The 25,938-nt window shown below is 40.1% G+C and overlaps 1 long non-coding RNA gene across 1 annotated transcript; it reads left to right on the forward strand.

Annotated features, from left to right (window-relative positions):
- Positions 1 to 14,582: 14,582 nt before the first annotated feature.
- LOC115292869 lies at positions 14,583 to 24,482 on the forward strand. The gene is made up of 2 exons (XR_003909186.1): positions 14,583 to 14,759; positions 24,178 to 24,482. It is a non-coding gene; the product is annotated as an uncharacterized LOC115292869 (long non-coding RNA).
- The last annotated feature ends 1,456 nt before the right edge of the window (positions 24,483 to 25,938 follow it).

The following is a 25,938-nucleotide window of genomic DNA, read 5'->3' on the forward strand; positions in this document are numbered from 1 at the left end:
GGCTGTGAGTAGTCTCTGGGCTTGGCTACGTGCCTGGCTTTGGCCAATGAGACAATAGCAAATGTGCCACAAGCAGAAATTTGAAAAGTGTTGCTTAGCTTTTGCTGCTGGGACTCCTCCTGCTACCATGGGAAAAAGCTTGGCTGGAATGTTGTAGACACATCATTCACTGGGCACGCCAGCGCCAACCACCAGAGCTAGGCCAGTCTAGACCAGTCAGCTTGTGCAGTTGATTGCCATCCCAGGAGTGAGCCTGGGCGAGAACACTGAGGAATGATCCAAGTGAGTGCAACCCAAATTGCCAGCTCACTGAATTTTGGACTAATAAAATATTGCTGTGTTAAGCCACCGTATTTGAGATAGTTTGTCACTCAGCAACAGGTAGTTAGTTAATACAGTACCACGTTCATTATTTTAAAGAACAGGCCTAGTTATCTTGTCTTTCTCTTCAGGTGACTATTCTGGTTTACATGTGATAGTCTTAATTTATATCTGTCGTCCTTGCATTAATAATCCTGTCTTTAATTCTCAAAATTGCTGTTTATTGTTATATTTTAATTTTTTTGGAGAGAGTGCACGTTCATATGAGCGAGTGCAGGGAGGAGCAGAGGAAGAGGGAGAGAGATAATCCTAAGCAGTTTCCATGCTCAGTGTGGAGTCCAATACAGGGCCCAACCTCAGGACAGTGAGGATCATGATCTGAACCAAAATCAACCTGTACTTTCCATTCCTGCATCTATACCCTTCCTTATATTGTTTTCCACGTGTGCTGCTTTCTTCATGCATCTTAAACTCATAGTACATCTTTGAAACTCCTTGTGAAGCATAACTTCCAAGACACCATGTTCATTTTCCTCAACTGGATGTTGGATGGCTGACGCAATCTCCATTCCTAGTACCCTCTCCCAAGCCAGCTACAGTGGTGGTTACAATGGACCTCATCTTATAATACCTTGGGCAATTCGTTCTTTCCTTGGGTAGTTTTAATCACCTTGGGTAGCAAAATAGCAACTATAGACATTATATAAATTGTCAGATCCTTGAAGGCAGGGAGTGTATATTACTCATCTTCTAATCTCCAACAATGCCTACTGGCCTAGTGTAGTACTAGAAATACGGGTAACGAATAAATGTTTATTGACTCGATTGCAGTTTTGCTTAAAGACTGAGGTCAACATCAATTGCCATGTTTCTCTGTGTAAAGTCTTAGATTGGATTCCTTAGACTGGACACTGAGGTGGGAGTAGCTGCACACAGAAGATTGCTTTTGGATGATACTCCTGAAAGGAAGTGAGGATGACAAGATTGGCCAGAGGGAGTAGCTGACCTGAACCTGGTTGCAGCCAGGCTTCAGTCAACCCTATGTGAGCTTTTGCGTAGGGTTGGCCTTTCAGAGTTGTCTACCTTTGAGGCAAGGGGATTTCCTAAGCCCACTTTTTTGATGGTTTAATTTTAGGGACTCCTTTCAGAGTTCTTTGGTCTTCTTCCTAGGTATCAGGCCAATAGTGGCTACTGCCCACTGAGGTTGGCATGCCCAGCTTTTGGATATCTTCTCCTTACCATCTTTTGCTGCTAATAATCTGCTGCGGGTTGAAAAACATAATTTCTCTTCTTTTTAGAATCTGGTCTAACTTAGGAGTTGGCAAACTTTTAATGTAAAATCCTAAGGCATTGTGGGCCATACAGTTTCTTCAAAAGCAGCCATAGACAATATGTGAAAAAGGGAGCATAGATGTGTTTCAATAAAACTTTATTTACAAAAACAGGTGGCAGACTAGATTTTTCCACAGGTTCTAGTTTGCTGACTCCTGGTCTAAGACTAAAAGTTGATTTCAAGTGAGAACTGAAAGAGTTTTCCCATAAATAAAGTGCAGTGGTTTTAGTGCATGGAGTTTGGGAGTAAGATTTTGGTTTCTCTGAAGGGTTGAGGGACTTCCTTCTGGAGTTCTTTTTCATAATAGTTAAGATTACTGATTAAGCCACTTATCTCTAAGGAAGAAATGTAATTCTCTAATGTGTTTTATTTTTGTGCCTCTGCTTTTGTTTGGTGAGAATGTTTCACAAAAACTTTTTTCTTCATTATTTTAACATTATTTTTAATTCATCTAAAGAGTAGTATTAGAATATATTTGCAACCCGAATGTTAGAAAAAAATGATTGTACTAATTTGTATTCAAGGTTGGTTCTGAACTTTCCTATTTTTTATTCCTTTGTGAGGACTCAAAGTTCTTTATTTGTGAAAAGCAAATTCATAGTAGGAATATTTCTTAGGGAAGGAAAGTCAATTGCTCAACTCAATAATTCCATGTTTAAAACTCAGAAAACTCAGTTACTGAAATGAAAGTTGCAGTTGCTAAATGGGACTAAGGATCCATTGCCTGACGGGCTTCAGTGATGGGAGTAGAAGAACGAGGGTGGAGGTTAAGCAGGCACAGGATCAGTTGACTGTTTATTAATTGGACCATCATAGTAAAGTCTTGAGTCTTTCCATTATGAGGACTATAAACCTAGTTTCAAAAAAATCACTAGATAAAAATAATTTGAAAAATGAATAGCCTATACTATGAGTGTGGCCACGTTGAAAGGACACAGAAGCAGAACTTTGATTGCTTTAGAGTCACTTTTCAAGGAGATTCTGCATTTTATGGCTTTGGAAAATTCTTAGGTTTAACTGTCTGCACTATTTTGAAAATAATTTCCAGGCCTTTTTGAGTTGTGCAACTTTTATTTGATTGTACAATATCCAACCATTCATTCTTCATCTATTATATTGTAAGATATACATGGATTAAAAATTGGTTAAGAAAACTGTAGTACATCGTCAGATCAAGATTTTGTGGTTCATTTTTTGATATGTTGAAGACATTGAATGAGTTATATTTCTCAAAAAGGCTGTCTAGAGTAGTTATTCTTAAGCTTTTGGTCTTAGGAACCCTTTGTACTCTTAAAAATCATTAAGAATTTCAAAGAGTTTTTGTTTATGTTTATGTTATATCTGTTAATATGTACTGTACTTGAAATTAAAGTTGAGAAAATTAAAGTATATTTATTAATCCATTTAAAAATAACAACCTATTACATGTTAACACAAATAGCTTTTTAAAAGGCAAGATAACTATATTTTTCCAAACAAAACATTTAATGAGGAGAATGGCATTGTTTTACATACTTTCATAAATCTTCAATATTTTAATGGAAGACAACTGGATTCTCACTTTTATCTGTTTCTATGTTGAGTCTGTTGTGATCTTATATGTTTTATAGTTTGGAAAACTCTACATTCATGAGAGAATGAAGGTGAAAAAGGCATGTAATGTAATATTATTATGAAAATAGTTGTGACTTTGAGGATCCCTCCCTGAAAGTGTCTTAGGGACCCTCAGAGCTCTCAGAGACCCTCAGAGAGGGTCTAGAGGGAAATTACTGGATCCAATGTTGCATGTTCTTTATTGCAGGGATGCTTCCTTCTCAGGCTCCCCCTAATAAGCTATTTAACCTTATTTCCTACACAATCTCAACATATTTGATTATTTTGTTCCTGAGCCCCTGACAGATTAGAGGCTAGAAGATGTGGAGTTCTAACATCCTAGACCCTGAGAAGTGGTAGAAGACAGCAAGGAAAGAGACAGAAATACTCCAAAAACAGGCCCTCAAAACCCCAAAAGACATTATATACTTCGTATAAGAAGGAAAAACAGGGGCGCCTGGGTGGCTCAGTTGGTTAAGTGTTGTCATACTCTTGATTTGGGCTCAGGTCTGTGAGCCCTTTGGGCTTCAGATTCTCTCTCTCTCTGCCCTTCCCTTACTGGTGGGCATGTGCGCTTTCTCTCTCTCTTCCTCAAAAGAAATAAATAAACATTTTTTTTTAAGGAAGTAAAAGCAATTATGTTGTTTGGGAAAGACTATAGGGAGAATTTTCTTTCTGAATAATTCCACAGACTTTTGGTAGATTTCCTGGTATTAAGGTTTCTGGAACTGGTGTGTGTGGGGGGTTCCTTCTCCTCCTGGCAGTGCCTAGATGGCACTGGACATAAACACAATTTCCTTAAGACCTCCAGATGCCAGGCAACTGATTGTTTATTCCAGCATTCTCCCAAGATGCATCCAGAATCAGTGTGTCCCTGTTACAAGACGGTTCTGTAGTTCCTCTGAAAAGGTAAAGTGGTGAGGGTCTGGAGGCCATAGCACAGCCTTAGGCTGTTCCCTGTGCTTGGCCCAGGCTGTACTGTGGGCCGTTGAGCAAACAATAAATGGTGTATTTCTTACCCTTCTGCCTGTGATTTCCAGTTGAGACCAAGTGATGTCACTGGTGTTTGCTAGAGTCCTCTACTCCATACACTTCCATCTAAAAGGATTAAAACTTGGGGTCGGGGGCAACCAAAGCAGTATTCCATGGACTTTTAATTTAGGTGTAATTCTTCATTTTTTTGAGGATCCTGGATAAATGAACATAGTAATATATTCTGTTGCTTAACTGGAGTAGAAAGTCTCAAAAGCTAATTACTTGGATACTTAAACGTATTGACTGCAAGTATTTGAAGAGTTCTTTTTCCAATGCCCTCTTCCAGTCCATCAGATAAATTGGTGATTAGATAATAGGGGTAAAAGGAATAAGAGGCTCCAACACTTATATTTAATAGTTAAGAAAACATCTTATGATTTTGAAACATTTTCAAAGTAAATTTTTTTCTCTGGGTTCTAGACGACTTTTCAGAATACAAAGTCCCAGCATGAAGTGTCTGTGCTTGGTAATGTTGCTGTGCATCTATTTAAAAGTCTGTCCCAGTCATGTTTGCCGTTGGCCAGAACTGAGTCGCGTAGATCTCCAGCATTCCCCCACCTATAGGCTTTCTGAAGTGTGCTCTATGATTTTTGATAAAGTTGTACATGAAAGGGACTATAGTATAATGATTGGCTTGGTAGAAATCAATGTTCACAAAGCTCTCAAAAATCTCATAAATCAAAGTGAATGTTGATTTAACTGCATATTTGTTGTAAATATATTGTATGGGAGAAAGGAAAGGAATGAATTATGTAAGAGATTGGCAAGGCAGGAAAGTTGAGAGCTAAAAATCTTACAATCACAGTGGATAAATCTATTGATATCAACATGAACATATCATTTGTGAAAATAGACATAAATGACAAGGAATTGCTGAAAGTGTTTAAAATGTTTCTTTGGGGTGCAGGATTAAAGAGTGAATGGGGTGGGGTTGATGTCTCCTGCTTTATTTTTACTTCTATTTTAAAGCGAATTTCTGGTAACTCTGATATCTGGATTATCTGTTGGTCTGTTCCTATCATCTATTTTTTGTTCTCTTGACCCCATCTCTTGGCTTACATGGAAATTTTTGATTAATTGACAGACATTGTGTATGAAAAATTATATCTGCTTGGGTGATGTTATCTTTGCTGAAAGAAGGTTTTTAAAGTTTCTGTCATGTAGTTAAAGTGCATTATTTTAATTCACTCGAGTTAATTTGAGATTGGTTTTCAGTTTTTGTGAAGTCTATTCTATTTAAGTTCAACTTAACTCTTAGGGGACAATCTTTTAGAGGTCCAAATTAAATGTGGGGATATTTACTCGAGCCTGTACACCTTGATACTTGTGAATTCCAGGTTTTGTGAGGTCATTGATAGCTCATTTCTCCCCACTCTCTTACAGGTTTCTCCTGGGGGAATTTTTTTCTTTTTTCTTTTTTTAAATTTTTAATCTTTATTTATTTTTGAGAGAGAGAGAGAGAGACTGCGAGCAAGGGAGGAGCAGAGAGAGAGGGAGACACAGAATCTGAGTCAGGCTCTAGGCTCTGAGCTGTCAGCACAGAGTCCGAAGCCAGGCTCTCATGGACTGTGAGATCATGACCTGAGCCAAAGTCGGATTGAGCCACCCTGGCACCCCCAGAATTTTCTTAATAGGTAACCTGCACCTGAATTTTTGGCTGAGGTTCTGCCTCTGGAAAATAAGACAGAGGTAAGACTTATGGATAAGTAAATCCATCTCTTAATTATACTCAGGCCAAAACAGCCCCCACATTTCTGTTTTCTATCCTGAAAACCATGAAAAGCTAAACTTTATTTTATTTTACTTATATGGTTTATTTTATAGCTTCCCATTTATTCCTAGTTAAGCAGATGTTGGGAAAGAAATAAAGGAAGAAATGCAGGCTTAGATCAACTGTCAGATACTTTGTTTTTTTTTTTTTCTGTTTGGTTTAGCCTAACTCTGTTATGAGAAAGGCACAACTAGGGCTTTCCATCTAAATGTCTTCCTAAAGACACCGACTCCAAAACATTTGAACTTTTTACTCATAATTTTTCAATATGCTGTGCACATCTGGAATTTGCTTTTAATCTATGTAATTTTTTTATCCTACATTTGGGCCAACTCATCTTTTAGTGGGCTTCCTATAGTGTATGGAACTGACTCATCATGCTCTTAGAGCAATACTGGGGATCCTATAAGTTCCAGAATATTTTTTGTATTATCCTTAGAGACAAAATAATTTTAGTGATTTATTTGTTTGTTTGTTTGTTTACTTAAGAGAGAGAGAGCCAGCACAAGAGTGGGGAAAGGGTAGAGGGAAAGGGAGAGAATCTTTTTTTTTTTAGTGGTTTTTATTTATTTATTTTGAGAGAGAGAAGGAGTGACCACATGTGCAGGGGAGACAGTCGGAGAAGAGAGGGAGAGAATCTTAAGCAGGTTCCATGTCCAGCACAGAGTCCGATGTGACTCAAGGCTCCATCTCAGGGACCATGAGATCATGACCTGAGCTGAAATCAAGAGTCAGATGCTTAACCAACTGAGCCACACAGACATCCCAGAGACCAAATAATTTTAGTCTCAAGAAAAGCAAAATTATTTTCCTAAAGATCCCTTAATCTGTATTCAGTGAAAGAGATTTTGCACAGAATATCAATAAAAGAGATTTAAAATAAATGTTGAGGGTGGCTGGGTAGCTCAGTTGGTTAAGTGTCTGACTCTTGATATGGGCTCAGGTCATGTTCTTGCATATGTGGGGTTGAGCCCCTGCATCAGGCTCTGTGCTGGCAGTGTGGAGCCTATTTGGAACTCTCTCTCCCTCTCTCCGTGTCCCTCCTCTACTTGCTCATGCACTTTCTCTCTCTCAAGTAAACTTAAAAAAATGTTGCACAAAAAATACAGACTGGTTTATGGTGCAAAAATCTGAAATGTAGGTGGTCTTTTATAGAATCAATGACTTCTGATTCATAGCCTTGGGACAAGTTATTTTTGTAACCATTTGCAGATGAGGGAACTTGGTCCATAGAGGTGCCCAAGCACTTGCCTGTGTAAGAGCTGTGTGTGGAGACCAGGGTTTACTGACCCTTAATTCAGCTCTTTTCTACCACTTCCTAAGCTAAGTGTGGAGGTGGTGTTATAAATTTAGTGGCTAGAATCTCTGAAATAATTCTGCATGGCTTTAGATGTCACCCCCATTACATAATAGTCATGGGGTCTTGGGAAAATTATGAAGACTCCCCACATGTTAGTTTCTTAACCTTTAAATTAGGATTTATCTAAAATTCATAAAGAAGATAAAATGTAAATATTGGGCAACATACTTAAAAGTGTGACAGATAGGGATTTGCTCTGATAATAAGTCTACTTACAAAAATTATATTAGTGTAGTGTTAGCCCAGAGATAGATAGCCACACTGAAAAAGCAGAATATGCAGCCTAGAAACAGGTCCACAATATGTGGGTACTTGCAATTAGTCAAAGGTAGCGTTACAAATCAGTGGGGAGACACATTGATGGAATCGTCAGTTAAGGGGGGGGTCAGATAATTGACTGTCCACGATGGACAAGATAAAATTAGCTAAGACACCGTACATTAAGATACCTTACACTGTATGTAAAGATGAATTCCAGATATACTAAACCCTGAATGTCGAAAGAAAACATTTTGAAGAAAATACAGAAAAATATTGTGATACTGAAGTAGAGGAAGATTTCTTTTCCAAAGTATAAAAAGGATACACACATGGGAGGATTAACATAAAATATTAATCTTAAAACATGGATATCTAAAACCAAATATTTAAAAGCAAAAACTTATGTCTGTTCAATGAATTGATACTTATAGAGACAAGCTCATACTAGAAGGTATTTACGGTACCTGTAACCAACAGAGGACTAGAACTGGAATATATAAAGAACACAAATTAAGGAAAGGGCAAACAACGCAGCAGAAAAGTAGCAAAAATATAAACAGGCAAGTTTAAGAAGAGAAATCTAAAATAGCCAATATGCATATGAAAAATCCATAGACACATTTGCAGTTAGACTTATGAAAAATGAAACACTGTTTTCATACCCATCAGACTGACCAAAAATTAGGAAGTTAGGTAATAGCAAGTGGTGACAGGAATGTGGAGAAACAGTCACTCATACATTGATAATGGGAGTGTAAACAGGTATCACTTGCAAATGATAGCCCCTAGGCTAACTTTGGCCCCTGCCAGTTTTCATAAATACATTTATAAATATATAAATAATTTTTTAAATCAGGGTATGGTGGCTGTTTTTGTTTGACAACAGCAGAATAGCTGCAACAGATACCACATGGCCTACAAAGCCTAAAATACTTACTATCTGGCCTTTCACAGAAAAATTTTTATGATCCTTGCTCTAGACTTTAGAGAAACTCATTTCTATACACACAGAAACATGCATAAGAATATGATCCTTAGTTGTTTTTAATAAAAATTTGACATATCCTTTTTTTTACCAATAGAATAGAATACTCTATAGTAATTAAAATGAAATTATATATATGTATATATATACATACATACATATATATGACATAACTAGCAGATGTAGCAACATGAATGAATCTCAACATACTGGTAAGTGGTAAAAAACAAGTTTTAAAATATATCCATTTTTATAACCACTTATGCCCCACTTCAGCCCTGTGAAATAGTTATTTCATGCAGTGATCACTGGTGAATGGAAACACCAGGGGGATGTGGATGGGAACGATCACTATCTGAGTGTCATGGGAAATGGGACCTCCAGACACAGGCTACCTCTGGATGTGACGCTCTGTGGAATACGTCTCATCTATGAAATATTCTTGATACTAAGGGATAAAACAGTCTAACCAAGCTTCCAGTTATAGAAAATAAAGATGATAGAGGGATGAGTTTATGACCCTAGAGGGGAACAACTGGAAGTAACAGGATGTGGGGCATTCTAGAGGACAAAGATAGTTACTATGGTTTGGTTTTTGCAAATCACAGGGAAAAGTCCAAGGGGAAAAAAGGTGAGTGAGTGAGTGTGTGTGTGTGTGTGTGTGTGTGTGTGTGTGAGTGTGCGTGTGTGCATGTGTATGTCTGTATGGCTTCTTTAGATGAAAAGAAACTCAAGAAGCACAATAACCAAATGCAGTATATTGACCTTGATTACACCTGATTCCAACAACCCAACTTTAAAACGAATTTTTGAGACAGCTAGGGAAATTGGATTATGGTCTGAGTTGATACCAAAGAGTTATAGAGAATTTCTTAGGTGTGATCATATAATTGTATTTATGTAAGGAATGTTCATATTTTTAAGGAAATGTATATTGTATGAAATATGTAGCAGTGAAATGATATGATGTATGACATTTGCTTTAAAACACTTTAGGGGCACGTGGGTGGCTCAGTCAGGTAAGCCTCCGACTTTGGCTCAGGTCATGATCTCAGGGTTTGTGGGTTCGAGCCCCGCATCGGGTTCTGTGCTGACAGCTAGCTCAGAGCCTGGAGCCTGCTTCGGATTCTGTATCTCCCTCTCTCTCTGACCCTCCCCTGCTTGCGCTGTCTTTCTCTGTCTCTCAAAAATAAATTAAAAACATTAAAAAAAAACTTTAGAAAAAAAAGCTGATTATGCAAATGTGGCAAGAGCCTGATGATTACTGAATCTGGGTGATGGATTTATGGGAATTTTCTGTATCACTCTTCCTGCTTTTATAATGGTTGTAAATTTTCATAATGGAAAAGGGCCTGTCCAAAATTTGACCACTTTCTCATTCTTTGTACTACTATTACCCTGGTCCAAGCCGCTCTCCTTTCTCTCTGGCAGTGGCCTTCCCTCATGTTTCCCTTCTTCTACCCCTGTCTCCCTATGGTCTCGTCTCAGTCCAGCAGCAAGAGTCATCCTTGCAAATGCAAGTCAAACCATGGCCTTGCTCTGCACTAAACGCTCCGAGGCTCTCATCTCAAGGTAATGTCCTATTGACCCTGCTCTTCCCTCTGTGGCCACCAGCCTTCTCCCTCAGTACTTCTCTGCCTTCACCCCATAGTCTTCTCCTAGTGGCTTACTCTGTGTTAACCTCTGGCATCCTTGTCATTCTTGGGACCCGTCTAGCACCTCTCAAGTCAGGGTCTTTGCACTCCCCGTCCCCTTTTTATGGATTGGTTTTTTGCGGATGTAGGTGTGTCTTCCTTTCTTACCTTCCCTGATCTTTACTCAAGTTGTCACTTTCTCAATGAGGCCAACCCAGGCTATCATTTGTGTTTTGTTTTTTTAATGTTTGTTTATTTTAGAGAGAGAGAGAGAAGGAGAGAGAGAGGGAGGGAGAGAAGGGTAGGGTTAGGGTCAAAGAGAGAGGGAGAGAGAGAATCCCAAGCCAACAGCACAGAGCCCAATGAGGGGCTCAAGCCCATGAACCATGAGGTCATGACCTGAGCTGAAGTCATAAGCTTAACTGACTGAGCCACCAAGGTGCCCCAGACTATAATTTTTAGAAGTGTACTCTGTCCTCTATTCCTGGGCATACTCCTTTCCCTTTCCCTTTCCAAATGGTACTCCCACCATTTGACATACTATGTATTTTACTTATATATTCTTTTGTTTACTTCACGCTCAAGAATGAGAAGAGACATTTTGTCTGTTTTGCTTTTGACATTATCTTTGATGCTTAGAACAGTGTCTGACACCTATGAGGTGTTTAGTGTTTTAAAAATCTTGTTGATTGGATCTGATTTATTTTATTTAATTATTTTTTTTATCATTAATGCAAGGGAGTATCACATAGGGCAAGAGAAGGGATCTTTTTTTTAAGATTTTATTTTTTTTAAGTAATCTCTACACCCAAAATGGGGCTCAAATTCACAATCCCAAGATCCAGAGTCACATGCTCTACCAACTGAGACAGCCAGGCGCCCCAGGAGAAGGGATTTTGATCCAGAGTGGCTTGGTTTGAATTTCAGATCTGCTGTTGCCTAGCTAGAAATGTGATCGTACCCATTTATCTTTTCTGAGCTTCGGTTTGTTCATCTACAAAGAGGAGAGGACACTCACTGCATCTACATCCATGATTATTATTCTTAGGAGAAAAGTGAAAATTACTATTTAAGTGTTAGGAATCATTACTAACAATTGTATGGTGATGTTTATCATATAGTGGACACATAATATGCTCTATGCATTGTGTTGATAATTAATATATGGAGTATACATATAAAATTTCATTTAATTATCACAACTATGAGCTGAGCTTTTTTTTTTTTTTAAATTTTATAGCTAAGGAAACTGAGACTCACAGGATTTAAAAGTGGTTGTTCAAGGTCACTAAGGCAGGTTAGTGTCATATCAGATATTTTTTGTAGGGAGACACTAACTTAAAATTAAAAAAAAAGTTTTTTTGAGAGAGAGAGAGAGAGAGAGAGAGAGAGAGAGAGAGAGCGTGCGAGCACAGGCAGGGGAGAGGCAGACACAGAATCAGAAGACACGGAGTCAGAAGCAGGCTCCAGGCTCTGAGCTGTCAGCACAGAGCCCAACATGGGCCTTGAACTCGTGAACCACAAGATCATGACTTGGGCCAAAGTCAGACACCTAACCAACTGAGCCACGCAGGTGCCCCAATCTGTTTTATGTGATGGGATTATTAAGTCCAGGTTTTTATGTCTCTGAAACCACAAGTGTTTCCCCTCTCACCAGCAAGTGGCTACTATTTAATTCTACTTTTACTAAAAAACAATTCAGCAGTTTTAGCATTAAAGTGACAAAGCCTTTCTCTTAATGCCATGGGACCAGTTCTCAAATATAAACATTTGAAGAAAAGAAGAGGGAGGTCAAGGTGGAATGGTGACAAAGCTTCTTTTTGGCAGTTCCTCTTAGAGTATATTTAAATGTACCCTAACAACAAGGACAAAGGGAAGTTCAAGGCCAGAGCTTCTTCTCCAAAAATGAATGTTCTCTTCTAGAAAGTGTCATGGTAATTGGTTTGTGGGAACCAGAGTTCAATTTTAAGTGTGCAGGTAGATTTTGAAGTTTGGAAAATAGCAGTGGTTTTGTTCTTGCTGTAGCTGAAGACGGTCATTTATAGAAATCTGGTTCCCAGCCCCTTCACTCTCTCCCATCAAATGGCTATGAGTCAGGTCATGGAAGATAACCAGAAATATGAAAGATACTGCTGTACCTGAGGAGATCTCATGTTTTCCCTGTCAGAATACTCTCTGTTGGAATACATGTGTGATTATCTTGCTCAGATGCAGAAAGCAAATCAGAGTCATCCTTCCCCCAGGAACAACCTTTTGCTTCATGGCAGGTGGGTGGGAAAAAAGTGGATGACAGTGAGCAGAACAAAGGATAGAAATGGCAGGAAGTTATAGGTTATAGGTTATTGTTGCCTAACTCAGACTAATTAGGCAAAAGGAGGAATACATTAAAAGGCATGCAGGGGCACCTGGGTAGCTCAGTCGGTTAAGTGTCTGGCTTCAACTCAGGTCATGATCTCATGGTTCGTGGGTTCGAGCCCCGCGTCGGGCTCTGTGCTGACAGCTAGCTCAGAGCCTGGAGCCTGCTTCGGATTCTGAGTCTCCCTCTCTCTCTGACCCTCCCCTGCTCAGAAACCAGAACCAGGGCCCTAAACGCCATCAGGGCATGCATCTCTCTATCTCTCAGATTGACTTCCCCACATGGCTGGAGAGATGGCCACCAGCCTCAGCTCATCTCACAGCTTCAACGTCAGAGAGAGGTACAATTCTCTTTCCCCTCCAGCTTCTGAGATATAATTGACATTTAACAGTTATGTAAGTTTAAGGTGTATGACTTGATTTGATATACACACATATTGTGAAATAATTATAACAGTAAAGTTAACATGACTGTCACCTCGTATAGTTACACTTTTTTTTTTTCTGTAGCGAGAACTATTCTCTTAACAGCTTTTAAATATATGATAGAGTGCTTCCATGGTGCACATTAGAGCCTCAGAACGTATTCATCGTAAAACTGAAAGCATGTATCCTTTGACCCACATCTCCCTATTTCTCCCTTCCCCTTCAGTCCTGGAAGCCATCCGTTTGCTCTCTGTTTCTATGAGTTTAGCTTTGTTTTTGTTTTTTAGATTCCACATGTAAGAGAGATCATACAGTATTTGTGTCTCTCTGTCTGACTTATTTCTCTTAGCATAATGCCTTTGGGGCCCATTCATATTGTTGCGAATGTCAGAATTTCCTTTTTTTTTTTTTTTTGGTTGAATAATATTCCATTGTGTATCTGTCACACATCACATCTTTATCCATTCGTCGATGGATGCTTAGGTTGTTTCCATGTCTTGGCTGTTGTAAGTAATGTTGTAAGTATGGGGTAGATATCTCTTTGAGACAGTGATTTCATTTCCTTTGTATATATACCTAGTAGTGGGATTGCTAGATCATCTGGTAGATCTATTTTAAATTTTTCGAGGGGTTTCCAAACTCTTTTCCCTAATGGCTGCCCCAGTTTACATTCCCACCGGTAGTGTCCCAGGGTTCTCTTTTTCCCACATCCTTATTAGCATTTGTTATCTTTTGTCTGTTTGAAAATAGCCACTCTGACAGGTGTGATGTTGAGCATCTTTCCATGTACCTCTTGGCCTTCTTTGAAAAAATGACTTTTCAGGTCTTCTGCCCATTTTTAAATTGGATTACTTGTTCGTTTGTTATTTGAGTTGTATGTGTTCCTTATATACTTTGGTTATTAACTTCTCATCAGATAGATGGCTTGCAAATATTTTCTCCCAGTCTATAGGTTCTTTTCACTTTATTGATTGTTCATACATTGTTTTCTTGATTTTGCTTAGTTTTCTATCTATGTTCACTTGCATTTTGTTGCTTCTTTAAGATGACTATTTTGAATTCTTTGGAAGGTAATTTATAGATCTACATTTCTTTGGGGTCATGTTCTGGAGCTTTATTAGTTTCCTTTGGTGGTGTTATATTTGCCTCGTTCTTTGTGACCCATGTAGCCTTACATTGGTGTTTGTACATTTTGAAGGAACAGATACCACTTCCAGTCTCTACAGACTGGCTTCCACAGGTGAAGACTTTCTCCTGGGCTAATGGAATCACCTCCAGAATAACAGCTGTACTGGGTGGAAGTGGGATTCTAGACTGTTGGCTGGGTTTGCAGTGGGGTCTGCTGTTGGGCTTGTAACAAGTTACTTGGTGGTGTGTGGATCCTCTCCGGTCCTTGGGGGGATGGTACTGCCTTCTGGGTGCTTGGTTAGTTGAGTCGCTCTGGGATAAGCATCTGCTTCGGGGTCCACAGTTGCGTCCTCTGACAGCCTGCCTATTACCAGGTACACAGCAGCTGTGGCTGCCATCAGGTCCCTGGAAGGGCGACTGTCTGGTTACTGCAGCGGTTCCTGAGTGCGCAGAATTACCCCTGGACAGTGGCTGAGAGGGGCTGGAACTTGGGCCCAGGATTCTTGCAGGTTTCACAGCCAAGTATGAGGTCTGCAGACCTGGCTCTGAAGGTACAGGTGGGTGTGTCTTCTGCCAAATCTCTGGGTATACTAGACGGGTCCCTGACCTGGAGGGTTCAGAGCTTAGTAGAAGGCTTTTTCAGGATCTCTGTGGGTACAGGTGTGAGTACCTCCTTCCCGACCCCTGTGCCAGCAAGCTAACTAGTGGACTGTAGCTGGGAGGGGCTGATGCCTAGTGCAGGGCCCCTTCAGAATCTATAGTCTGTCAAAATTTGGCAGGCTTGCTTCTGGGAACTCCCAGACCTCCGCTGAAAGGGGCTAGAGCTGGTTCATGGACCACTTCAGGGTTCATAGCAAGACCAAGATCCATATGTCTGTTAATCATTGCAAGGAAGGCAGGGTGTGTGTGGGGAGATATGACTCCTTGGCATATGGTACTAGTGATAGGGCTGCACCAAACCAGGGTATAGCTGAATCCTCATGAGGTGCTTTTGGTTCCATAATCAGGACCTGAAACAGGGAAGTGTCCCCTGCTGGGTCCCTGTGCTAGCAAGAATATTTGCTGATTGGGACTGGGATGGGCTATAGCCTGGCTACTGGGCCCTTTCAGAATCTATATTCAGATGGAGTTTGGCAGATTTATCTCAGGGGGCTCTTGGATTATGGCTGAGAGGGGCTGGGTCTGTTCACTGACTATTTCCGTATCTACAGCCAGGACTGAGGTCTGTATGTCTATTACCCATTGCTCAGGTGGGCGTGACTTCTCCCCATTCCCTTGGCCTGTGGTTATGGTGACAGACCCAAAGTCAGATGATGCTGTAGCCTCGGTCTCAGGTATAGAGTAGTTTTTGTTTCTGAAGCTGGGACCATCACTGGTGAGTCAGCAGCCTGGGTGCAAGCCTGCCTTCTCAAACCAGCTCTTCTGGGCCTTGGATTGCACTGAGGTTTCACAGTCTACTACCTGGATCCCAAAATTTCCATGAAGGTACTTTTGTCCATGAGTAGATGCCAAATTATTGTTGCTGAGGGGAAATTACATGCAAGGGACATCTTAGTAGCTATTTGCTTATGTCATTCCAAGGGATGCTTTTCTTTCCTCTGGCCCAGTTTGAAAACTCGGAGGGAAAAGCCCTTATTGGCCCATGGAAGTCACATGCCCATCATCAGAACAACTACTGTGTGCTATGTAATTGGTGGCATTTGAACTACAATTACATGGTTGGAGTTGGGAGAGGGGCAACTACATCACAGGAGGAGGAGTTACACCCAAACCAGGAAAGGATACTGAGACATTAGTAAGGTGTTCCTTCTGGAGCATGCAGTGCAGTCACACGTGTGGTTTATTGATGCCACAACGTATATTACTATCTTTGGATAATCAGTTGCTTTCATTTATATTGCCATTCATGATTTTGGGGGAATTTTTATAATTTTATCTCATTTGAACCTGTATCATTCTCTGAATTAGGTGGGGCAGCCATGAGTCAGGAGTGCTTTGTCCAAGGCCATCTGTCAAGGTACAGGGATTGGGATCATTCCTGCCGCCTTTGATCCACTCGTTCAGAAGTGAAGTGAGCACCAGTCCAGCAGCGTTGCTCTAGGAATCCATTCTGAATTGATACTCACATGATGCAGTGTTGTCATTATAACAAAAAAATTACAATCTCTTTCAGGGCTCATTATTAGGAGAATGGCTATTCTAGTAATATATGCTATACCCATTTGATGCACTGATGTGGAAGGATCTCCAAGATAATTAAAAAAGTTTTTTTTCTGATAGAGTGAGAGCATGTGAGCAGGGTAGGGGTGGAGGGTGGTGGGTGGAGAGAGAGAGAGAGAGAGAGAGAGAATCAAAAGCAGGCTTCATGCTCAGCAGGGTGCCCAATGTGGGGCTCGATCTCACAAGCTTTAAACTATCTTACACTGGGGAGGGAAAGAAATTTAGAGGTCTTTCGTATTTTACTCTGTATAGTTATGTATTGTCTGGTGTTTTTACAGGGGTGTATACTGTACTATACGTAATAAACAGTAAAATCCAAACATCCTCCAATGGGCCCATTGAGCTGGGAAGAAATTTTTCTAGATCTCTATTTCTTAAAACTTTGTGCATCCCTTATGGGTTGGATCTGATCCCATTCAGTTTAGAGCAAATTTTCCTTTGCTCTAAAGGGAGCAAATTTAATAGGAGGTCCTTTAAAACATCCATACCCCATTCTTTCTAAATATCTCCTACACATTGGACTATGTAGCAAATGAGGTATAAAAGAAGTTTAAGGAGGGGGTCTCTATTCTCAAAGAGAATACAATTGAGAAGGCAAAATGTAGAATACAAAAGAAATATTAATGTACTTGAAGGAGGTCTCAGCACTAAAACTTTACCAGCTTTCTTTTCCATGTGTAAAATGTAGACGTTGGACTAGATCTGAGGGGCCTTTAGTTCAGATATTTTAGAATTCTGTGATTTTGCTGTATGCTGTTCAAGATTAAAAAAGAAAAAGTCCCAAGGGGCTATTGGCTATATTGGCTTCCAAGCCATAGAGACCCAGGACAGAATTCAATGTCCTTTTGCATCACTTGGAAACTATTTTTGTAAATACAGAAGATACTTGTATCCCGTTTGAATATAAGATTAAAGTAGTTGGAAAGCTGAATTTTTGTATAATCCTCAGTTAAAAGCAGGAAGTACCAATGGAGAAGGTAAAAGAACAAAAACCAGTCAGCAAAACTCTGGAAGACTTTTGTACAATCAAGGCACATGGACCCTTTGCTCACAATAGGACTCTCAATCCTTGGCCAAATAGTTAAACAAACACTTGAGAGAAACTCAGAACCAGTTGCAAGATAAATGATGGAGAAGGCTTTTTGCTCACTCAGCTGAGCTAAAAGCTTTTGGACAAGTGCCCACGGCTCAGAGATGAGAGAAAAGCAAGAGAGGGGGCCGTGTTGGGCAGTAGTTAAAAGCAGAGGCATGGAGAAAACATATTTTCAACAAGACACTCTTTATTGTTGAAAAGCCACTCTGAGCAAACCCTGCTTTTCACTTCCAAATCACGGCTGCAGGAAGCTTTAGGAAATGAATAGGACCAGCAAATGTAAGCCCTGACCACAGCACCTCTCACGTAAGGGAATGAACTGTCCACCCATTCCCTTCTTGCATTGGTGTTTTGATCTGCAAGGGGTATGTCAAGCAAATGGAAATACTGGGCCCCTTCCCCATTATACAGTAGTACAAACTTGAAGCAATATCTTTGGAAGAGGCAGGTTGGCCAAGGAGGTAAGGTCTGAAAGCAGGCAGGCCTATTGTGTACCCTTGGGCATAAACTTAATCTCTGAGCCTCAGCTTTCTCATTTGTGAAATGGAGATAGTAATGGTAACTAGCTTGTAGGGTTGTCGTGATTCATGACAAGTGAAAATAATTCACTTGAAGTGTTTAGTACCAGACGCTGTAAATAAACGGAGTCATTATCATTATTTTTATTTTGAAGACTGCATTGGTGTAGAAATATAATGCAACTCTGTTTCAACAGTTGCAGTAATAATTTTTGGTTGCTCCTGTGACTTTGGGAATCTTTACTTGTTTATTTAATTTTTTTTTAACATTTATTAAGTTTTGAGACACAGAGAGAGAGAGTGAGAATGAGGGAGGGGCAGAGAGAGAGGGAGACACAGAATGGAGACAGGCTCCAGGCACCCCAACTTTGGGAATCTTTAGATGCAGTTAGAAAATCACCCCAAGAAGGATGGACTCAGGGAGGGCTCTCCCTGCACCTGTGTCTCCTATAAGGGCAGCCAGCCTCCTCACCTGTGTTTATAAAGGGACCATTTCCTTCAACACCCCTCAGCCAGGATAGCCTATCCCCCTTTCTTTCAAAGCCCTTAGCACAATTGTAAATAGGTGGTTATTGGTGTCATTATTTGTTGAATGTATAAAGAGTACAGTTTTTGAAAAGTTAGAAACACGACTTTTGTCCAAATGTGTATTGAATACATGCCAAAGATTTATTTAACTCCAGAGAGCAGCAGGCTGCCTGGGCTGGTTCATAGAGTGTCAGTAGGGAAAGGCATGCTGATGCAGGCTTGCTACATTGCCGACAAAAGAGGTTAATGCCCTACAGGTTAAAACTATAACCGTTGGGGTTATCTTTTGTAGTAGACAAGAATCATTTGCATCTCTACCAGACAAAAGTCTAGAGTCTACAAGTTAATGTGTAACTACACTGAGGCTTATCCTCTATCAATGGTAAGTAGTAAATCAAAAAAAGGTACATCCTATTAGAGGATCAAATAATTCCTGGAATCGGGTAGGGGCTGTTGAATAAAGCTTTGGTATGAAGTCATCCTTATGCCTTATTTCCAAAATTTGGATGATTTTTCTTTTTTTTTTTAATTTTTAAAAAATGTTTTTTATTTGTTTTTGAGACAGAGAGAGACAGAGCATGAGCAGAGAGGGGCAGAGAGAGAGGGAGACCAGAATCGGAAGCAGGCTCCAGGCTCTGAGCTGTCAGCACAGAGCCTGACGCTGGGCTCGAAGCCACAAATGTGAGATCATGACCTGAGCCGAAGTCGGAGGCTTAACCAACTGAGCCACTCAGGCACCCCTGGATGATTTTTCTTAACAAATATTTATCTCCTCCTTTTTTTTAAACCATTCATTCATTCATTGTTTCATTCATCATATTTATTTATTTATTGAGAGAGAGAGGGAAAGGATGAGCAGGGGAAAGGGGACAGAGGGGGAGAGAGAGAGAGAATCTTAAGCAGGCTTCCCACTCTGGGCACAGAGCCCCATGTGGGGCTCCATCTTAGGATCCTGGGATCCTCACCTGAACCGAAATCCAGAGTCAGACGCTCAACCTACTGAGCCACCCAGGCACCTCTGCTCATTACTTTCAGTGGTAAAGCATTTCTCATCAAAACCAAGAACAAGAAAGTCCATTTGCATATTACTGTTTAGAAGTTTTGGCCAATGAAATAAGATTAAAAAAGAAAGCCTAAATCAAGCCTCTGGGTTTGTGTGAAGCCTGTCGTGTCTTTGTAGAGTTGTTGGCTATACCCTCTGGGGTGTGCCTTCTCCCCCTTACTGGAATCAATTCCCACTGCAGACTAACTAGGTCCTCTAAACTCACATCTCGTGTTCTAGATTTTTAGTTTGGATTTTTATATTTATGTTCAAAAGCGAGAATGAGTTATTATTTAAAATTTTCATGGTGCCTTTAGGTTGTATGACCCAAACCACATTTACCTCCTAAAAACAAATTGTGTGCAGTCTTATATATTTCTAAGTACCCAATACTTTGGGTAACAACAAGGGAATGAGTTGTATTTTGGAAATTTAAGACACTACTTTATAGACTCCATTAATACCCTTTGTAAAAAATGAAGGGACACAAATTTTTATAAGTGTCACTCTTTCTTCTGTGACTAGTCAGTTGGTCTATTTATGTTCTTTATTTTGTGATTTCTTACTTTATTATTTCACAGTTCAGCAGTTATCTACAGAGTCCTGATAATGATAATCACTGATACATCATCTGGAATATCATCCTTACTTTAAAACAGTCATTTCTATTCATTGCTAGTATATTTCTTCTCACCCCACATTCTACTATTTTTAACAAACTTGCTTAGTCTCCCTTTTTGGGGGGAGAATTGGGATTTGATTTTATAGTTTTTTTCTTCCTCATTAATCTAGAAAAATAAGTGTTCTTCTAAGCATCTTTGGGGGCACTCCATTGATGTTAACATGGAAATATCATTTCAAAATACTCTGTTATATAGAGAATTTTTGTCTTGATGTAGGAAGTGTTGAAGCACTTACCAATTTCATAGGATGTGGAACTTTAAAATTCCACCTACATTTAAGAACTTTGGTTCATCGAGATATGACTTATATGTAATAAAATGTATCCCCTTTAAACTAAAATTTATTTATTTATTTAAATTTTTTTTTTTTAACATTTATTTTTGAGAGACAAGGAGAGACAGCTCATGAGCAGGGGAGGGGCAGAGAGAAAGGGACACACAGAATCGGAAGCAGGCTCCAGGCTCTGAGCTGTCAGCACAGAGCTGACCTGGGGATTAATCCCACAAACCGCAAGATCATGACCTGAGCCGAAGTCGGATGCTTAACTGACTGAGCCACCCAGGCGCCCCGGGCAAACCGTAAAATTTAATGAGTGTTGACAAGTACATACAATTGTGTGACGACCACCACGATCAAGATACAAACCATTTTTATCATTCTAAGAAGTTTCCCATGCTCCTTTGTATCCAGTTCTGTATTTTACTCCTTGTTCCTGGAAGGTGCTGTTGCTATAGTTTTGCCTCTTGGAAAATTGTTACATAAGTACAATAAGCAGTATTTGTCATTTGTGTCTGGCTTCCTTTGCTCAGAATTTTTTTGAGATTCATCCTTTGTTGTGCGGATCAAAAAACTGCTCATTTCTGCTGTTGAGTAGGCCTTCGTTACGTGGAGTCACCACAGTCTGCTTATCTGTACACCAGCTAGTGAACGTTTGGCTTGTTTTTGTTTTTGGCTTTTAGGAATAAAGCTGATATGAATTTTGCTGGCCCTTCTAATTTCATTTTTTTAATATTGTGGAATATTAGATACTCTGGTTTCTCTTTTGTCTTCATATAATGCATTTTGTGAGATCTTTATGTAAAATAATTCATTCCTTTTATCTTTTGCGTCTCTCCATTGTCTATTTAATTGATGCTGGTGGTCGGCCCTGCAATTTCTTTTATGAATTGGTTACTTATTGATTATTCACCTTCTGACTATTTCAGATCGAGAGGCCACGTAATGAAGTAGTTTCGAGGAGGGGCTCTGGGGCTCGATGGGCTCAAGTCAGAGCTGCAGCTCCTCTTCTTACTAAATCACTGGGTTTTCTGGCAAAGGCACTCAACTTCACTAAGTCCCACTTTTCTCGTCTATAAAATAGGGAGAACTAAAATATCACCTCCCCCATGGAATTAATTCCTGTGAGAATTAAGTGAGATAATGTATGCACAGTGCTCAGCACAAAATCTTAGATACTTAGAAAAATTCAGTAAGTGGTAGGTTTTGCTATTTAAAAAAAAAGTTTATTTATTTTGAGGGAAAGAGAGAGAGCACGAGCAGAGGAGGGGCAGGGAGAGAGTGAGAGAGAATCCCAAGCAGTCTCTGTGATGTCAGCACAGAGCCCAACGTGGGGCTCGAACTCACAAACTGTGAGAACGTGACCTGAGCTGGAATCCAGAGTTGGATGCTTAACCAACTGAGCCTCCCAGGCACCCCTTTAATTTTTTTTTTAATGTTTGTTTATTTTTGAGAGAAAGAGAGAGACAGAGCTGTGAGCAGGGAAGGAGCAGAGAGAAAGAGGGAGACACAGAACCTGAAGCAGGTTCCAGGCTGCAAGCTTTAAGCACAGAGCCTGATGCAGAGCTCAAACTCACGAACTGTGAGATCATGACCTGAGCCCAAGTCAGACGCTTAACCAAATGAGCCACCCAGGCGCCCCAGTTTTGCTATTGTTTTAGTGGAGTAATTGACTCTCTAATTTCAAACTATTTATTTTTCTTAAATTTACATAGTTTTTGGGGCGCCTGCGTGGCTCAGTCAGTTGAGCATCTGGCTTTGGCTTAGGTCATGATCTCACAGCTCGTGGGTTTGAGCCTCACATCCAGCTCTGTACTGACAGCTCAGAGCCTGGAGCCTGCCTCGGATTCTGTGTCTCCCTCTCTCTCTGACTTGCTCGCACTGTCTCTCTCTCTCTCTCTCAAAAAAACACATTAAAAAAATTTACATAGTTTTTTTATTGCTATATTCAGTGGTTGTTAGGGACATATAAATTCAGAATTGTCGGAATACTTTATTCTTTAATTTATAGTTTACTATTTTCATTTAATAACTAGCTCCTCTCTTGAAGCTTTTTACTATGATACTGATATTAACTAAGTACTTCTTGTGATTATGATTACCATTTTCTTTAGTGTTACCCTTATGCTTTTGTAACACTGCCCTTACGATATTCTCATAGGGTTAAGTACCCTCCAAATCAAGTGCCTACAGAGACCCCATGTACAGTGTAATTGTGAGGTGTAGACCGAGAGTAAGGCAGTCAGTGCTCAGCTGCTGGCCTTCAGTCCCGGCACATCACCTGACTTGCTGCCCAGCCTTTTAAAGCAACACGCTCCCAGTCCACCGGCTGCATTTGTCACAGCGTGACGACCTCTGCACCCCTGCCGCAGGCCGTCCCCCTGAGTGTTGCCTGTCAGTTGAAATATTTATTTTAATCATGTCTGTTTTAATGAGCCAACTGATGATTTATTATTTCATGCAGCATTTGAGAGCATGCTTGTTTGTATTTATTGCAATAATTAATCTGTTTGTGGTATAAGCCAGTTGTCCCTAAGTTTAGCTTAACTGTTGCTAGTATCTAGTTTTATTTTATGTGTTTCTTACAGTGTATTTTTTTTTAAATCTATGTTTTGGGGACATTTTTAAGAATTGTACAGATAATACAAGGACATATTACCGTTGTAAAAGATTCTGTACAGAAAGTTGTAAGAAGCTTAGAGCCTGAAACATGTGAGAATCTCCATCATATCCTTGCCTCCACCATCCTCACTCCCTTCCCTGGAGAAAATCACTGGCAACAGTCTAGAATCATATCTCTGCTCCTCTGTCCTATACATTAAAAACATTTTTCTCTTTATAATTATACCTATGCTTATAAATATTTAAAAAATAAATTACATATTTTATACTGTGCTATGATATCCTTTTAAAAATATTTAAAACTATGTCTTATATTGTTATACAGCTCATTATGGTTTAGAAGATATACAGAATTTCTTTGTTTTAATGCTTAATGTTTACGTATTTGAGAGAGAGAGAGAGAGAGAGAGAGAAAGAGAGAGAGAACAAGCAGGGGAGACACACACACACACACACACACACACACAGAATCCAAAGCAGGCTCCAGGTTCTGAGCTGTCAGCCCAGAGCCCAATGTGGGGCTCGAACTCATGGACTGTGAGATCATGACCTGAGCCAAAGTTGGATGCCTAACTAACTGAGCCACCCAGGCACCTCAAACCACAATACTTTTTTTAAACATTTGTTTATTTTTGAGAAACAGAGAGAGACAGATCATGTGTACCGGAGGGACAGAGAGAGAGGGACACACCGAATTGGAAGCAGGCTCCAGGCTCTGAACTAGCTGTCAGCACAGAGCCTGACATGGGGCTTGAACCCATAAACTGTGAGATCATGACCTGGGCCGAAGTCAGATGCTCAACTGACTGAGCCACCCAGGCGCCCCCACACTGTAATATTTGTTAATCATGAGTTAATAAGATAACAAAAGCAAACAATATTAAAATATGACTAGAAGGTAATGGGATTTTTGCTGGACATGTAAATGAATTTACTCATTCATTCCTTTACAAATATTACTAAAAACTTTCTGTGTATCTTCTCTGTGGTAGGAATGGATGGAGAACATGAAAAGAAAGCAGGAAGAAAATGTGGAAAAAAGGAATATGCTTGTAAGTGAATGAATGCCTCAGTACTACTTTGCACAATAGTGTTTTGAATTGCAGAACTCAATATGCAAGACTGTAGAACTTTGACATCCAGAAAAGTTGCTTTTTTTGAACTCCTGATCACTTTAAATTGAAAGTCACTTCAGTCTCCTTCCTGTGGCTTCTCTGGATCTTTGGCTTCATTGAAGTGTAACCTGGGGAGTGTCTGTGGAAATTTATCATTGCATTAAACACGAAAATACATTTGATTCAGAAACCCAGAGTCTTCTTTTTAAAGTCCAAATGTTAAAAGACACTTAGAATAAATTTTAATGTGAGTCGTTGGAAGTATTCTTTCAATTTGAACTCTGTACTCATGCAAAAGGACAGACTTATTAAGTTCTCAGAAGGAAGATGGTGATAATTGAGTGCTAAATTGTGGCGCTTACAGGTTTCTGTTAAAAGTTGAGAATGTAAAAAATTTTGATCTTTTGACATCACTTATCTGAACACATTATTATCATAAACAATTATGGTTGTAGATATTGGAGCAGAGAAATTCTCAGCGTTTGGAAAGCCTAGGGAAAGTAGTGTGAGTCTCTTCTGCCTGCCCCTTTCCTGTCTTCTGTTGACCTCATCTTTTGATTTTCTATTCTGTTTGGCTTAACTCCTAGACATCTTTGTCTGGAATCTAGTCTACATTGAAAGTCAAAAAAGCAATTAATATGCTTGTGTATCTGTGCATATACAAATGTCTAGAAGGATATTTGTCTACCCAAATGTTAGCTGTTGTCGTTGGGTCATGGGGTCACAGGCCATTCTTAGTATCCTCACCTGAGGTTGGGTTGCCTGCCCTGGGGAAGGACTTTGCTCCTTGCCTCTGGCTTTCCATTTTGCAGTTGGCTTCACCTTGTGTTATTGTGTTCTTTGATCCTACACACAGTACGTGGGTGCGTCTTCCTCTGTGCTGATGCGTGGGTGTTTGAGGGTGAGAGAGGAGGGGAAAGGTGGGCATGTGAAAGCAACTGGGGGTGCCATCCTGGGCAGGAGGCTTTCCCTTACATCTCTGAGGGTATTTGACGGAGAAGAGCTGTCGTTTCTTTTGGCCTCCAGGCCTTTCTTTCTGTTAATTCATTTGACAGTGATTTATGGGAGTGATCTTATGTGCCAAGCACTTCCTAGGTACTGGGGATCTAGCAGCCAACAAAGCAAATTTCCTTCTTTCGTGGAGTTTACATTCTAGCAGACAATAAAAAAATTTAAAAACCTAAAATACAATATATCACATTATGATAAATGATGGGAAAGAAAAAGAAAATGGGATGAAGCCGATAGAAAGTGAGGGAAGGGGAAGGGGAAGGAGGTATTTTCTATCAGGGAAGAGGGAGATCCTCTCTGATGAGGGATTGAGTAGAGACCCAAAGGAAGCAAGGAAGAAGTTACTATTCCAGGTCGAGGGAACAACATACAAGGTCGTAAGGTGTGTATGTCCGTTGGCTTTTTAAGGAGAAGATAGGTCAACGTATCAGGGTAGAGTGGGCGTGCTGGGCAGCAGAGGAGAGGACAGAGGGGTATCTGGGCCTCAGGCCATGTGCAGCCTTGCTGGCCACAGCGTGGTGATCTATAGATTTTACTGAGTGACAAAGAAAGCACTGAGGAATTCTCCGAGGTGGGGTGGGGGGAGTGACCTGGTATATTTTAGGAGAGCCATTTGCTATCTTGTCT

The sequence above is a fragment of the Suricata suricatta genome, chromosome 5 (assembly GCF_006229205.1).
Source record: "Suricata suricatta isolate VVHF042 chromosome 5, meerkat_22Aug2017_6uvM2_HiC, whole genome shotgun sequence".
NCBI lineage: Eukaryota > Metazoa > Chordata > Mammalia > Carnivora > Herpestidae > Suricata > Suricata suricatta.